Genomic DNA, 17,181 nt, shown 5'->3' with positions numbered 1-17,181 from the left:
TATTTTAACTCCCCCACCACACCCTCTTTAACTTCAGTGGCCAGGAGTGTACATATGTTGCAGTCGCAGCAGGGATTATACACACTGTCACACAGGTGTAGCGCCTGCCAAGTGTGACCTAATCAAGTGAATGGGGCCACTCTGCAAAGGCCCTGCAACTGTGTGCAATGCATGCAGTTTCTGCATGCTAGCGTTGGATCCAAAGAGGTAAAGCAGTTGGTGTGGAGGTGATAAAACTCCTCCTCACCACCTCCTTTACCCTCTCTTTCACTGTACTGCACAAGGTTGCAGAGCGCTTGCAGAGCAGCCCCACTCACTATAATGGGTCACACTTTGCAGGTGCTACACCTGTTAAGTGTGACAGGGCGAATAATTCCTGCTGTGGCATGTGTACACCCCTGGCCACTGCAGTTAAAGGGGGGTGCGGTTGGGGGTGGTAAAAACAGGGCTCAACTATGGGGTTTTACCGACTCCAATCTGCAAATGTAATCAAGTCCTTACTGTGTGAGATGGAGGGTGAGAGAGAGAGAGAAAGAAAGAAAAAGGGATGGAGGAAGAGAAAAATAAAAAAAGAATGGAGAGAGAGAACGAGAAAAAAAAAGGGATGAAGGAAGAGGGATGGAGGGAGATACAAAGAAAGAGGGATGGAGGGCAAGAGAAAAAAAAGAGATGAAGAAAGAGGGATGGAGGGAGAGAACAATATAGGCATTAGGCACAGCTCTTGAATCTAGTGTTAGGATTTTATGTTGTGCAATTTGAAGAAGAGAGAGAGAGAGAGAGAAAGAGGGAAGGAGAGAGAGAGAGAGAAGGAGGGGGTAGAAAGAAAGAGGGAAGGAGAGAAAGAGGGGTGGAAAGAAAGGGGGAGGGGGGAGAGAGAGAGGAGGGGTGGAAAGAAAGAGGGAAGGAGAGAGAGAGAAGGGGGGGTGGAAAGAAAGAGGGAACGAGAGAGAGAGAGAAGGAGGGGTGGAAAGAAAGAGGGACAGGGGAGAGAGAGAGAGAGAGAGAGAGAAGGAGGGGGTGGAAAGAAAGAGGGAAGGAGAGAGAGGGGGGTGGAAATAAAGAGGGACGTGGGAGAGAGAAAAGGAGGGGGTGGAAAGAAAGAGGGAAGGAGAGAGAGAAGGAGGGGTGGAAAGAAAGAGGGAAGGAGAGAGAGAGAAGGAGGGGTGGAAAGAAAGAGGGAACGAGAGAGAGAGAAGGAGGGGTGGAAAGAAAGAGGGACAGGGGAGAGAGAGAGAGAGAGAGAGAGAGAAAGAGGGGGTGGAAAGAAAGAGGGAAGGATAGAGAGAGAGAGTGGGTGGAAAGAAAGAGGGACAGGGGAGAGAGAAAAGGAGGGGGTGGAAAGAAAGGGGGAAGGAGAGAGAGAAGGAGGGGTGGAAAGAAAGAGGGAAGGAGAGAGAGAGAGAGAAGGAGGGGTGGAAAGAAAGAGAGAAAGAGGGAAGGAGAGAAAAAAAAAGGGAATGAGAGAAAGAAAGAGGGAAGGAGAGAGAGAGAGAGAGGGAGGGGGTGGAAAGAAAGAGGGAAGGAGAGAGAGAAAGAAGGAGGGGTGGAAAGAATGAGAGAAAGAGGGAAGGAGAGAAAGAGAGAGAAGGAGGGCTGGGAAGAAAGAGGGAAGGAGAGAGAGAGAGAGAGAGAGAGAGAGAGAGAGAGAGAGAGAGAGAGAGAGGGGGGGGGTGGAAAGAAAGAGGGAAGGAGAGAGAGAGAGGGGGGTGGAAAGAAAGAAGGAAGGAGAGAGAGAGAGAGAGAGAGAGAGAGGGGGGTGGGAAGGAAGGAGGGAGGGGGAGAGATAGATCTAGTGGCTCATCTACAAATCTCTGCAATTAATACATTGGCACAATTGTGGAAATGCAAGCATATCAAATTGTGAAGGTCACATTAAAAATGAAACATTACAAAAATAATTCAACATACTGTACTGTATATGGTTCACTGAAAATACACTTCTTGCCCTCTAGGTAAAAAACGAAGTGTCTGTTAGAAAGCAAAGTAGTTTTTGGGAAAAAAAAAAAGCAAAGTAGTTGAAGAACTTTTGTCACATTGTTGTATATGAATATTTTAGAAATATAGAAATCTTATTCTAGCCATACACAGTGTAGTTTTTTGTGAACACTGAACAGTGCCATCTCTGACATTTGCTGTGGGGATGGGGAATGATAAGGCTGTGCACGTGTGATAGAACAGTCATAGTAAGTAGATGTAAACATGTCCCTTCTTATCTCAGAGGGAAGATGTTTGTCTTTAGATAAAATACAATCGTTTTGCTACATGCATTTTGGAACACAGCCACATTTACCTCAGAGAGACGTATAAGCAAGATATAGAATGACAGATTATATCACCTCATGCAGCAGTTTGCCTCGGTCCTGCTCTGAGGTCTCCTGATGGCAGTCAGGCAGTTTCTCTCGGCCGCACAGTAAAGAGGAAGGGAGGGAGGTGGGTGGAGCCACACATTCCATATTAGGCACAGAGCAGAACGAGGAAGATCCTCCTCGCTCTGCATTCTGGGTCCTCTCCTCGCACGTCACTGGTTGCTAGATGCTAGGCGGCTGGCCAGCCTAGCAACCAGTCTAGCACACACTAAAGTTGCTACTGCAGCGTCCTGAGGGATCAGATGGGGAAAATTGCTACCCTGCGTGGGGCCCCCTGGACAACTTCCCAGCATGCCCATGCAGAAAGACAGCTCTGCCGGGCCCCCCCTGACCGCGGGCCCTCGGGCAGTGACCGAAATGCCCGAATGGTCAGTCCGCCCCTGAGTATACAGAATATAGGAGAGGGAGTATATAGTGTATATAGAAGATAGGAGAGGGAGTATATAGTGTATATAGAAGATAGGAGAGGGAGTATATAGTGTATATAGAATATAGGAGAGGGAGTATATAGTGTATATAGGAGATGGAGTATATAGTGTATATAGGAGAGGGAGTATATAGAATATAGGAGAAGGAGTATATATAGTATATAGTGTATATAGAGGATAGGAGAGGGAGTATATAGAATATAGGAGAGGGAGTATATAGTGAATATAGGAGAGGGAGTATATAGTGTATATAGAATATAGGAGAGGGAGTATATAGTGTATACAGAATATAGGAGAGGGAGTATATAGTGTATATAGAATATAGGAGAGGGAGTATATAGTGTATACAGAATATAGGAGAGGGAGTATATAGTGTATACAGAATATATGAGAGGGAGTATATAGTGTATATAGAATATAGGAGAGGGAGTATATAGTGTATATAGAAGATAGGAGAGGAAGTATATAGTGTATATAGAATATAGGAGAGGGAGTATATAGTGTATATAGAATATAGGAGAGGGAGTATATAGTGTATATAGAATATAGGAGAGGGAGTATATAGTGAATATAGGAGAGGGAGTATATAGTGTATATAGGAGAGGGAGTATATAGTGTATATAGAATATAGGAGAGGGAGTATATAGTGAATATAGGAGAGGGAGTATATAGTGTATATAGAATATAGGAGAGGGAGTATATAGTGAATAAAGGAGAGGGAGTATATAGTGTATATAGAATATAGGAGAGGGAGTATATAGTGAATATAGGAGAGGGAGTATATAGTGTATATAGAATATAGGAGAGGGAGTATATAGTGTATATAGAATATAGGAGAGGGAGTATATAGTGAATATAGGAGAGGGAGTATATAGTGTATATAGAATATAGGAGAGGGAGTATATAGTGTATATAGAAGATAGGAGAGGGAGTATATAGTGTATATAGAATATAGTAAAGGGAGTATATAGTGTATATAGGAGATGGAGTATATAGTGTATATAGAAAATAGGAGAGGGAGTATATAGTGTATATAGAATATAGGAGAGGGAGTATATAGTGTATATAGAAGATAGGAGAGGGAGTATATAGTGTATATAGAATATAGGAGAGGGAGTATATAGTGTATATAGAAGATAGGAGAGGGAGTATATAGTGTATATAGAATATAGGAGAGGGAGTATATAGTGTATATAGAATATAGGAGAGGGAGTATATAGTGTATATAGGAGAGGGAGTATATAGTGTATATAGGAGAGGGAGTATATAGTGTATATAGAATATAGGAGAGGGAGTATATAGTGTATATAGAAGAAAGGAGAGGGAGTATATAGTGTATATAGAATATAGGAGATGGAGTATATAGTGTATATAGAATATAGGAGAGGGAGTATATAGTGTATATAGAATATAGGAGAGGTAGTATATAGTGTATATAGAATATAGGAGAGGTAGTATATAGTGTATATAGAATATAGGAGAGGGAGTATATAGAATATAGGAGAGGGAGTATATAGTGTATATAGGAGATAGGAGAGGGAGTATATAGTGTATATAGAATATAGGAGAGGGAGTATATAGTGTATATAGAATATAGGAGAGGGAGTATATAGAATATAGGAGAGGGAGTATATAGTGTATATAGAAGATAGGAGAGGGAGTATATAGTATATATAGAATATAGGAGAGTGAGTATATAGTGTATATAGGAGATGGAGTATATAGTGTATATAGAAGATAGGAGATGGAGTATATAGTGTATATAGTGTATATAGGAGATGGAGTATATAGTGTATATAGAAGATAGGAGAGGGAGTATATAGTGTATATAGAATATAGTAAAGGGAATATATAGTGAATATAGGAGAGGGAGTATATAGTGAATATAGGAGAGGGAGTATATAGTGTATATAGGAGAGGGAGTATATAGTGTATATAGAATATAGGAGAGGGAGTATATAGTGTATATAGAATATAGGAGAGGGAGTATATAGTGTATATAGAAGATAGGAGAGGGAGTATATAGTGTATATAGAAGATAGGAGAGGGAGTATATAGTGTATATAGAAGATAGGAGAGGGAGTATATAGTGTATATAGAAGATAGGAGAGGGAGTATATAGTGTATATAGAATATAGGAGAGGGAGTATATAGTGTATATAGGAGAGGGAGTATATAGAATATAGGAGAAGGAGTATATAGTGAATATAGGAGAGGGAGTATATAGTGTATATAGAATATAGGAGAGGGAGTATATAGTGTATACAGAATATAGGAGAGGGAGTATATAGTGTATATAGAGGATAGGAGAGGGAGTATATAGAATATAGGAGAGGGAGTATATAGTGAATATAGGAGAGGGAGTATATAGTGTATATAGAATATAGGAGAGGGAGTATATAGTGTATACAGAATATAGGAGAGGGAGTATATAGTGTATACAGAATATATGAGAGGGAGTATATAGTGTATATAGAATATAGGAGAGGGAGTATATAGTGTATATAGAATATAGGAGAGGGAGTATATAGTGTATATAGAAGATAGGAGAGGGAGTATATAGTGTATATAGAATATAGGAGAGGGAGTATATAGTGTATATAGAATATAGGAGAGGGAGTATATAGTGTATATAGAATATAGGAGAGGGAGTATATAGTGTATATAGAATATAGGAGAGGGAGTATATAGTGTATATAGAATATAGGAGAGGGAGTATATAGTGAATATATGAGAGGGAGTATATAGTGTATATAGGAGAGGGAGTATATAGTGTATATAGAATATAGGAGAGGGAGTATATAGTGAATATAGGAGAGGGAGTATATAGTGTATATAGGAGAGGGAGTATATAGTGTATATAGAATATAGGAGAGGGAGTATATAGTGAATATAGGAGAGGGAGTATATAGTGTATATAGAATATAGGAGAGGGAGTATATAGTGAATAAAGGAGAGGGAGTATATAGTGTATATAGAATATAGGAGAGGGAGTATATAGTGAATATAGGAGAGGGAGTATATAGTGTATATAGAATATAGGAGAGGGAGTATATAGTGAATATAGGAGAGGGAGTATATAGTGTATATAGAATATAGGAGATGGAGTATATAGTGTATATAGAAGATAGGAGATGGAGTATATAGTGTATATAGAAGATAGGAGAGGGAGTATATAGTGTATATAGAATATAGGAGATGGAGTATATAGTGTATATCAGAGGCGTAACTAGAACCTTCAGGGCCCCGATGCAAGAAACCATGAAGGGCCCCCCAGACCCCTGCCTGGGGCCCTTCCCTTCAAGCCCGGGGCTCTTCCCACTAATCCTGGGGCTCTTTAATCTCATTGCATGGCCTTTTATTATGGTCCCACATCAGGATCCTTTCACAAGTTCTGCAGTGGGCCCCCTTCCTGCAATCTTGGGGCCTCCCCACAGTGGTGAAATGCCAGGGCCCGGTCGCAAGTGTGACCTTTGAGATCCTAGAAGTTCACCCACTGGTTTGCTACCGGGCCCCCTGGAGCATGGGGCCCGGTAGCGATTGCAACCCCTGCAACCCCTGTAGTTACGCCCCTGGTGTATATAGAATATAGGAGAGGGAGTATATAGTGTATATAGAAGATAGGAGAGGGAGTATATAGTGTATATAGAATATAGGAGAGGGAGTATATAGTGTATATAGAATATAGGAGAGGGAGTATATAGTGAATATAGGAGAGGGAGTATATAGTGTATATAGGAGAGGGAGTATATAGTGTATATAGAATATAGGAGAGGGAGTATATAGTGAATATAGGAGAGGGAGTATATAGTGTATATAGAATATAGGAGAGGGAGTATATAGTGAATATAGGAGAGGGAGTATATAGTGTATATAGAATATAGGAGAGGGAGTATATAGTGTATATAGAAGATAGGAGAGGGAGTATATAGTGTATATAGAATATAGTAAAGGGAGTATATAGTGTATATAGAAGATAGGAGAGGGAGTATATAGTGTATATAGAATATAGGAGAGGGAGTATATAGTGTATATAGAATATAGTAAAGGGAGTATATAGTGTATATAGGAGATGGAGTATATAGTGTATATAGAAAATAGGAGAGGGAGTATATAGTGTATATAGAATATAGGAGAGGGAGTATATAGTGTATATAGAAGATAGGAGAGGGAGTATATAGTGTATATAGAATATAGGAGAGGGAGTATATAGTGTATATAGAAGATAGGAGAGGGAGTATATAGTGTATATAGGAGAGGGAGTATATAGTGTATATAGGAGAGGGAGTATATAGTGTATATAGAATATAGGAGAGGGAGTATATAGTGTATATAGAAGAAAGGAGAGGGAGTATATAGTGTATATAGAATATAGGAGAGGGAGTATATAGTGTATATAGAATATAGGAGAGGTAGTATATAGTGTATATAGAATATAGGAGAGGGAGTATATAGTGTATATAGAATATAGGAGAGGGAGTATATAGAATATAGGAGAGGGAGTATATAGTGTATATAGGAGATAGGAGAGGGAGTATATAGTGTATATAGAATATAGGAGAGGGAGTATATAGTGTATATAGAATATAGGAGAGGGAGTATATAGAATATAGGAGAGGGAGTATATAGTGTATATAGAAGATAGGAGAGGGAGTATATAGTATATATAGAATATAGGAGAGTGAGTATATAGTGTATATAGGAGATGGAGTATATAGTGTATATAGAAGATAGGAGATGGAGTATATAGTGTATATAGTGTATATAGGAGATGGAGTATATAGTGTATATAGAAGATAGGAGAGGGAGTATATAGTGTATATAGAATATAGTAAAGGGAATATATAGTGAATATAGGAGAGGGAGTATATAGTGAATATAGGAGAGGGAGTATATAGTGTATATAGGAGAGGGAGTATATAGTGTATATAGAATATAGGAGAGGGAGTATATAGTGTATATAGAATATAGGAGAGGGAGTATATAGTGTATATAGAAGATAGGAGAGGGAGTATATAGTGTATATAGAAGATAGGAGAGGGAGTATATAGTGTATATAGAAGATAGGAGAGGGAGTATATAGTGTATATAGAATATAGGAGAGGGAGTATATAGTGTATATAGAATATAGGAGAGGGAGTATATAGTGTATATAGAATATAGGAGAGGGAGTATATAGTGAATATATGAGAGGGAGTATATAGTGAATATAGGAGATGGAGTATATAGTGTATATAGAAGATAGGAGAGGGAGTATATAGTGTATATAGAATATAGGAGAGGGAGTATATAGTGTATACAGAATATAGGAGAGGGAGTATATAGTGTATATAGAGGATAGGAGAGGGAGTATATAGAATATAGGAGAGGGAGTATATAGTGAATATAGGAGAGGGAGTATATAGTGTATATAGAATATAGGAGAGGGAGTATATAGTGTATACAGAATATAGGAGAGGGAGTATATAGTGTATACAGAATATATGAGAGGGAGTATATAGTGTATATAGAATATAGGAGAGGGAGTATATAGTGTATATAGAATATAGGAGAGGGAGTATATAGTGTATATAGAAGATAGGAGAGGGAGTATATAGTGTATATAGAATATAGGAGAGGGAGTATATAGTGTATATAGAATATAGGAGAGGGAGTATATAGTGTATATAGAATATAGGAGAGGGAGTATATAGTGAATATATGAGAGGGAGTATATAGTGTATATAGGAGAGGGAGTATATAGTGTATATAGAATATAGGAGAGGGAGTATATAGTGAATATAGGAGAGGGAGTATATAGTGTATATAGGAGAGGGAGTATATAGTGTATATAGAATATAGGAGAGGGAGTATATAGTGAATATAGGAGAGGGAGTATATAGTGTATATAGAATATAGGAGATGGAGTATATAGTGTATATAGAAGATAGGAGATGGAGTATATAGTGTATATAGAAGATAGGAGAGGGAGTATATAGTGTATATAGAATATAGGAGAGGGAGTATATAGTGTATATAGAAAATAGGAGAGGGAGTATATAGTGAATATAGGAGAGGGAGTATATAGTGTATATAGAAAATAGGAGAGGGAGTATATAGTGAATATAGGAGAGGGAGTATATAGTGTATATAGAATATAGGAGATGGAGTATATAGTGTATATAGAAGATAGGAGATGGAGTATATAGTGTATATAGAAGATAGGAGAGGGAGTATATAGTGTATATAGAAGATAGGAGAGGGAGTATATAGTGTATATAGAATATAGGAGAGGGAGTATATAGTGTATATAGGAGAGGGAGTATATAGAATATAGGAGAAGGAGTATATAGTGAATATAGGAGAGGGAGTATATAGTGTATATAGAATATAGGAGAGGGAGTATATAGTGTATACAGAATATAGGAGAGGGAGTATATAGTGTATATAGAGGATAGGAGAGGGAGTATATAGAATATAGGAGAGGGAGTATATAGTGAATATAGGAGAGGGAGTATATAGTGTATATAGAATATAGGAGAGGGAGTATATAGTGTATACAGAATATAGGAGAGGGAGTATATAGTGTATACAGAATATATGAGAGGGAGTATATAGTGTATATAGAATATAGGAGAGGGAGTATATAGTGTATATAGAATATAGGAGAGGGAGTATATAGTGTATATAGAAGATAGGAGAGGGAGTATATAGTGTATATAGAATATAGGAGAGGGAGTATATAGTGTATATAGAATATAGGAGAGGGAGTATATAGTGTATATAGAATATAGGAGAGGGAGTATATAGTGAATATATGAGAGGGAGTATATAGTGTATATAGGAGAGGGAGTATATAGTGTATATAGAATATAGGAGAGGGAGTATATAGTGAATATAGGAGAGGGAGTATATAGTGTATATAGGAGAGGGAGTATATAGTGTATATAGAATATAGGAGAGGGAGTATATAGTGAATATAGGAGAGGGAGTATATAGTGTATATAGAATATAGGAGAGGGAGTATATAGTGAATAAAGGAGAGGGAGTATATAGTGTATATAGAATATAGGAGAGGGAGTATATAGTGAATATAGGAGAGGGAGTATATAGTGTATATAGAATATAGGAGAGGGAGTATATAGTGAATATAGGAGAGGGAGTATATAGTGTATATAGAATATAGGAGATGGAGTATATAGTGTATATAGAAGATAGGAGATGGAGTATATAGTGTATATAGAAGATAGGAGAGGGAGTATATAGTGTATATAGAATATAGGAGATGGAGTATATAGTGTATATCAGAGGCGTAACTAGAACCTTCAGGGCCCCGATGCAAGAAACCATGAAGGGCCCCCCAGACCCCTGCCTGGGGCCCTTCCCTTCAAGCCCGGGGCTCTTCCCACTAATCCTGGGGCTCTTTAATCTCATTGCATGGCCTTTTATTATGGTCCCACATCAGGATCCTTTCACAAGTTCTGCAGTGGGCCCCCTTCCTGCAATCTTGGGGCCTCCCCACAGTGGTGAAATGCCAGGGCCCGGTCGCAAGTGTGACCTTTGAGATCCTAGAAGTTCACCCACTGGTTTGCTACCGGGCCCCCTGGAGCATGGGGCCCGGTAGCGATTGCAACCCCTGCAACCCCTGTAGTTACGCCCCTGGTGTATATAGAATATAGGAGAGGGAGTATATAGTGTATATAGAAGATAGGAGAGGGAGTATATAGTGTATATAGAATATAGGAGAGGGAGTATATAGTGTATATAGAATATAGGAGAGGGAGTATATAGTGTATATAGAAGATAGGAGAGGGAGTATATAGTGTATATAGAAGATAGGAGAGGGAGTATATAGTGTATATAGAAGAAAGGAGAGGGAGTATATAGTGTATATAGAATATAGGAGATGGAGTATATAGTGTATATAGAATATAGGAGAGGGAGTATATAGTGTATATAGAATATAGGAGAGGGAGTATATAGTGTATATAGAATATAGGAGAGGTAGTATATAGTGTATATAGAATATAGGAGAGGGAGTATACAGTGTATATAGGAGATAGGAGAGGGAGTATATAGTGTATATAGAATATAGGAGAGGGAGTATATAGAATATAGGAGAGGGAGTATATAGTGTATATAGAAGATAGGAGAGGGAGTATATAGTATATATAGAATATAGGAGAGTGAGTATATAGTGTATATAGAATATAGGAGAGGGAGTATATAGTGTATATAGAATATAGGAGAGGGAGTATATAGTGTATATAGAATATAGGAGATGCAGTATATAGAATATAGGAGAGGGAGTATATAGTGTATATAGAAGATAGGAGAGGGAGTATATAGTATATATAGAATATAGGAGAGTAAGTATATAGTGTATATAGGAGATGGAGTATATAGTGTATATAGAAGATAGGAGATGGAGTATATAGTGTATATAGTGTATATAGGAGATGGAGTATATAGTGTATATAGAAGATAGGAGAGGGAGTATATAGTGTATATAGGAGATGGAGTATATAGTGTATATAGAAGATAGGAGAGGGAGTATATAGTGAATATAGGAGATGGAGTATATAGTGTATATAGAATATAGTAAAGGGAATATATAGTGAATATAGGAGAGGGAGTATATAGTGAATATAGGAGAGGGAGTATATAGTGTATATAGGAGAGGGAGTATATAGTGTATATAGAATATAGGAGAGGGAGTATATAGTGTATACAGAATATAGGAGAGGGAGTATATAGTGTATACAGAATATATGAGAGGGAGTATATAGTGTATATAGAATATAGGAGAGGGAGTATATAGTGTATATAGAATATAGGAGAGGGAGTATATAGTGTATATAGAATATAGTAAAGGGAGTATATAGTGAATATAGGAGAGTAGTGTATATAGAAGATAGGAGAGGGAGTATATAGTGTATATAGAATATAGGAGAGGGAGTATATAGTGTATATAGAATATAGGAGAGGGAGTATATAGTGAATATATGAGAGGGAGTATATAGTGTATATAGGAGAGGGAGTATATAGTGTATATAGAATATAGGAGAGGGAGTATATAGTGAATATAGGAGAGGGAGTATATAGTGTATATAGGAGAGGGAGTATATAGTGTATATAGAATATAGGAGAGGGAGTATATAGTGAATATAGGAGAGGGAGTATATAGTGTATATAGAATATAGGAGAGGGAGTATATAGTGTATATAGAATATAGGAGAGGGAGTATATAGTGTATATAGAATATAGGAGAGGGAGTATATAGTGTATATAGGAGAGGGAGTATATAGAATATAGGAGAAGGAGTATATATAGTATATAGTGTATATAGAGGATAGGAGAGGGAGTATATAGAATATAGGAGAGGGAGTATATAGTGTATATAGAATATAGGAGAGGGAGTATATAGTGTATATAGAATATAGGAGAGGGAGTATATAGTGAATATAGGAGATGGAGTATATAGTGTATATAGAAGATAGGAGAGGGAGTATATAGTGTATATAGAATATAGGAGAGGGAGTATATAGTGTATATAGAATATAGGAGAGGGAGTATATAGTGTATATAGGAGAGGGAGTATATAGAATATAGGAGAAGGAGTATATATAGTATATAGTGTATATAGAGGATAGGAGAGGGAGTATATAGAATATAGGAGAGGGAGTATATAGTGAATATAGGAGAGGGAGTATATAGTGTATATAGAAGATAGGAGATGGAGTATATAGTGTATATAGAAGATATGAGAGGGAGTATATAGTGTATATAGAAGATATTAGAGGGAGTATATAGAATATAGGAGATGGAGTATATATAGTATATAGTGTATACAGAAGATAAGAAAGGCCGTTGTACAGATTAGTCTTTAGGTTGGACTCTGATCTTTGAGTCTTTCGTTCTTATATACAGATTTAAAGTGAAAGTGTTCCTGTTTTTTGAAAATAATTCTCAGGGTTTTCCCCCCTTGTCTCGCCCGCTATGATGGTTTCTAACCGCTCTACCCACAATCCTCTTCTCCATCTACATGTGCAGCTCTTTGAAGCCTCCCGTCATCTGCCGGGTGCGGAGATAAAGGATCTCCAGTTAACAAGCGCTGGTTATGTCCCCCCAGGCCAGCCAATCAATATGGCAGAAGATGGTGAACCCAGGAGAAGATATTGGTGCCGGTGAGGAGCCCCTGGCCGTCACAGCACCGGAGCGGAGCGGAGTCCCACTTTATGCAGAATTACAGAGAACCGGCCAATGTCTGGCTTTATGCTGGAATCTGAACATTCAGTCCGTCATTTTTAAATCATATTCAGATTTATTCACAATTTCAAATATTTTATTTTTCTTTTCTCTAGTTTTTCTTAAATCACATCTAACCCTCATTCTCTTTTCCTCTCTTTTGTCCTCTCTTCCTATCCCTCTCCCCTCCCTTGTCCTCTCATTCTCTCCCTCGTCTGCTCTTCCTCTCCACCATCCTCTCTTCCTCTCCACCATCCTCTCTTCCTCTCCACCATCCTCTCTTCCTCTCCACCATCCTCTTTTCCTCTCCACCATCCACTTTTCCTCTCCTCCATTCTCTCTTCCTCTCCTCCATCCTCTCTTCCTCGTCCTGTCTTCCTCTCCCCCATCCTCTCTTCCTCTCCACCATCCTCTCTTCCTCTCCACCATCCTCTCTTCCTCTCCACCATCCTCTCTTCCTCTCCTCCATCCTCTCTTCCTCTCCTCCATCCTCTCTTCCTCTCCTCCATCCTCTCTTCCTCTCCTCCATCCTCTCTTCCTCGTCCTGTCTTCCTCTCCACCATCCTCTCTTCCTCTCCACCATCCTCTCTTCCTCTCCACCATCCTCTCTTCCTCTCCACCATCCTCTCTTCCTCTCCTCCATCCTCTCTTCCTCTCCTCCATCCTCTCTTCCTCGTCCTGTCTTCCTCTCCACCATCCTCTCTTCCTCTCCACCATCCTCTCTTCCTCTCCTCCATCCTCTCTTCCTCTCCACCATCCTCTCTTCCTCTCCACCATCCTCTCTTCCTCTCCCTCATCCTCTCCCTCTTCTTCTCCCTAGTCCTCTCTTCCTTTGCCTTCCCCTCCCCATGCCCTCTCTTCCTCTCCCTCACCCTCTCCCTCATGTTCTCTTCCTCTCCTTTGTCCTCTCTGCCTCTCCCTGTCCTCTCTTCCTCTCCCTCATCCTCTCTTCCTCTCCCTCATCCTCTCTTCCTCTCCCTCATCCTCTCTTCCTCTCCCTCATCCTCTCTCCCTCGTCCTCGCTTCCTCTCCCTCGTCCTCTCTTCCTCTCCCTCATCCTCTCCCTTTTCCTCTCTTCCTCTCCCTCATCCTCTCCCTTTTCCTCTCTTCCTCTCCCTTTTCCTCTCTTCCTCTCCCTATTCCTCTTTTCCTCTCCCTCTTCCTCTCCCCTGTCCTCTCTTCCTCTCCCTTGTCCTCTCTTCCTCTCCCTTTTCCTTTCTTCCTCTACTCCGTTCTCTCTTCCTTTCCTTTTCCTCTTTTCCTCTCCCCTTCCTCTTCCTGTACCTCTCTTCCTCTCCCTTATCCTCTTTTCCTCTCCCTTGTCCTCTCTTCCTTTCCCTTTTTCTCACTTCCTCTCCCTAGTCCTCTCTTCCTCTCCCTAGTCCTCTCTGCCTCTCTTTCGTCCTCTCTTCCTCTCCCTCATCCTCTCCCTTTTCCTCTCCTCCTCTCCCTCGACCTCTCTTCCTCTCCCTTTTCCTTTCTTCCTCTCCTTCATCCTCACTTTCTCTTCCTTGCCCTCTCTTCCTCTTCTTCTCTTCCTCTCCCTCATTTTCTCTGATCCTCTCCCTCGTCCTCTCTTCCTCACCCTTTTCCTCTCTTCCTCTCCTTCATCATCTCTTCATCTCCCTCATCCTCTCTTCCTCTTCCTGATCCTCTCTTCCTCTCCCTTGTCCTCTCTTCCTCCCCCTCATCCTCTCTTCCTCTCCCTTGTCCTCTCTTCCTCTCCCTCATCCTCTCTTCTTCTCCCTCTTTCTCTTCCTCTCCATAGTCCTCTCTTCTTCTCCCTCTTCCTCTCCCTCGTCCTCTCTTTCTCTCCCGTTTCCTCTCTTTCTCTCCTTCATCCTCTCTTCCTCTACCTTTTCCTCTGTTCCTCTCATTCGTCCTCTCTTTGTCTTCCTCTCACTCTTCCTCTTTTCCTCTCCCTTTTCCTTTCTTCCTCTCCTTCATCCTCCCTTTCTCATCCTTGTCCACTCTTCCTCTCCCTCTTCTTCCCTTCCTCATCCTTGTCCACTCTTCCTCTCCCTCTTCTTCCCTTTCTCATCCTTGTCCACTCTTCCTCTCCCTCTTCTTCCCTTCCTCATCCTTGTCCACTCTTCCTCTCCCTCTTCTTCTCTTCCTCTCCCTCATTCTCTCTTCCTCTCCCTCGTTCTCTCTTCCTCTCCTTTTCCCTCTCTTCCTCTCCTTCATCCTCTCTTCCTCTTCCTGATCCTCTCCCTCTCCCTTATCCTCTCTTCCTCTCCCTCATCCTCTCCCTCTCTTCTTCTCCCTCGTCCTCTTTTCCTCTCCCTTGTCCTCTCTTCCTCTCCCGCATTCTCTCTTCCTCTCTCTCTTTTTCTCCCTCTCCCTAGTCCTCTCTTCCTCTCTTTCATCCTCTCTCCCTCTCCCTCATCCTCTCTTCCCCTCCTTCATCCTCTCTCCGCTTCCTCATCCTCTCCTTCATCCTCTCTTCCTCTCTCTTGTCCTTTCTCGCTCTCCTTTGTCCTCTGTTCCTCTTGCTTGTCCTCTCTTCATCTCCCTCGTCCTCTCCCTCTTCTCCGTTTCCTCTCTCTTGTCCTCTCCCTCATCCTCTCTTCCTCTCCCTCATCCTCTCTTCCTCTCCTTCATCCTCTCTTCCTCTCCCTCATCCTCTCTTCTTTTCCTTTGTCCTCTCTTCCTCTTCTTTATCCTCTCTTCCTCTCCCTCATCTTCTCTTCCCCTCCCACATCCTCTCTTCCTCTGCTCCATCCTCTCTTACTCTTCCTCGTCCTCTCTTCCTCTCCTCCATCCTCTCTTCCTCTCCTTCGTCCTCTCTTCCGTTCTCTCATCCTCTCTATCTCTCCCTCATCCTCTCTTCCTCTCTTTCATGCTCTCTTCCTCTTCGTCATCCTCTCTTCCTCTCCTTCATCCTCTCTTCCTCTCCCACATCCTCTTTTCCTCTCCCTCATCCTCTCTTCCTCTCCCTCATCCTCTCTTCCTCTCCCTCATCTTCTCTTCCTATCCCTCCATCCTCTTTTCCTCTCCCTCGTCCTCTCTTCCTCTCCCTCGTCCTCTCTTCCTCTCCCTCTTCCTCTCCCTTGTCCTCTCTTCCTCTCCCTCGTCCTCTCTTCCTCTCCCTCGTCCTCTCTTCCTCTCCCTCGTCCTCTCTTCCTCTCCTTCGTCCTCTCTTCCTCTCCCTCGTCCTCTCTTCCTCTCCCTCATCCTCTCTTTCTCTCCCTCATCTTCTCTTCCTATCCCTCCATCCTCTTTTCCTCTCCCTCGTCCTCTCTTCCTCTCCCTCGTCCTCTCTTCCTCTCCCTCTTCCTCTCCCTCGTCCTCTCTTCCTCTCCCTCGTCCTTTCTTCCTCTCCCTTGTCCTCTCTTCCTCTCCCTCTCCCTCGTCCTCTCTTCCTCTCCTTCGTCCTCTCTTCCTCTCCCTCGTCCTCTCTCCCTCTCCCTCGTCCTCTCTTCCTCTCCCTCGTCCTCTCTTCCTCTCCCTCGTCCTCTCTTCCTCTCCTTCGTCCTCTCTTCCTCTCCTTCGTCCTCTCTTCCTCTCCCTCCGTCCTCTCTTCCTCTCCCTCCTCCTCTCTTCCTCTCCCTCCTCCTCTCTTCCTCTCCCTCGTCCTCTCTTCCTCTCCCTCCGTCCTCTCTTCCTCTCCCTCGTCCTCTCTTCCTCTCCCTCGTCCTCTCTTCCTCTCCCTCGTCCTCTCTTCCTCTCCTTCGTCCTCTCTTCCTCTCCTTCGTCCTCTCTTCCTCTCCCTCTCTTCCTCTCCCTCGTCCTCTCTTCCTCTCCCTCGTCCTCTCTTCCTCTCCTTCGTCCTCTCTTCCTCTCCTTCGTCCTCTCTTCCTCTCCCTCGTCCTCTCTTCCTCTCCCTCGTCCTCTCTTCCTCTCCCTCGTCCTCTCTTCCTCTCCCTCCGTCCTCTCTTCCTCTCCCTCGTCCTCTCTTCCTCTCCTTCGTCCTCTCTTCCTCTCCTTCGTTCTCTCTTCCTCTCCCTCGTCCTCTCTTCCTCTCCCTCGTCCTCTCTTCCTCTCCCTCGTCCTCTCTTCCTCTCCCTCCGTCCTCTCTTCCTCTCCCTCCTCCTCTCTTCCTCTCCCTCGTCCTCTCTTCCTCTCCTTCGTCCTCTCTTCCTCTCCTTCGTCCTCTCTTCCTCTCCCTCGTCCTCTCTTCCTCTCCCTCGTCCTCTCTTCCTCTCCTTCGTCCTCTC

The 17,181-nt window shown here is 41.5% G+C and overlaps 1 protein-coding gene across 1 annotated transcript in view; it reads right to left on the bottom strand.

Annotated features, from left to right (window-relative positions):
- The window catches only part of CFAP107 (cilia and flagella associated protein 107), a 498,422-nt gene that overhangs the window by 416,033 nt on the left and 65,208 nt on the right, over window positions 1-17,181 (bottom strand). The window lies entirely within an intron of this gene.

The sequence above is a fragment of the Pelophylax lessonae genome (assembly GCF_965119305.1).
Source record: "Pelophylax lessonae genome assembly, chromosome: 12".
NCBI lineage: Eukaryota > Metazoa > Chordata > Amphibia > Anura > Ranidae > Pelophylax > Pelophylax lessonae.
The sequence above is the reverse complement of the archived record's forward strand: the minus strand, read 5'-3'. Positions and strand labels throughout refer to the sequence as shown.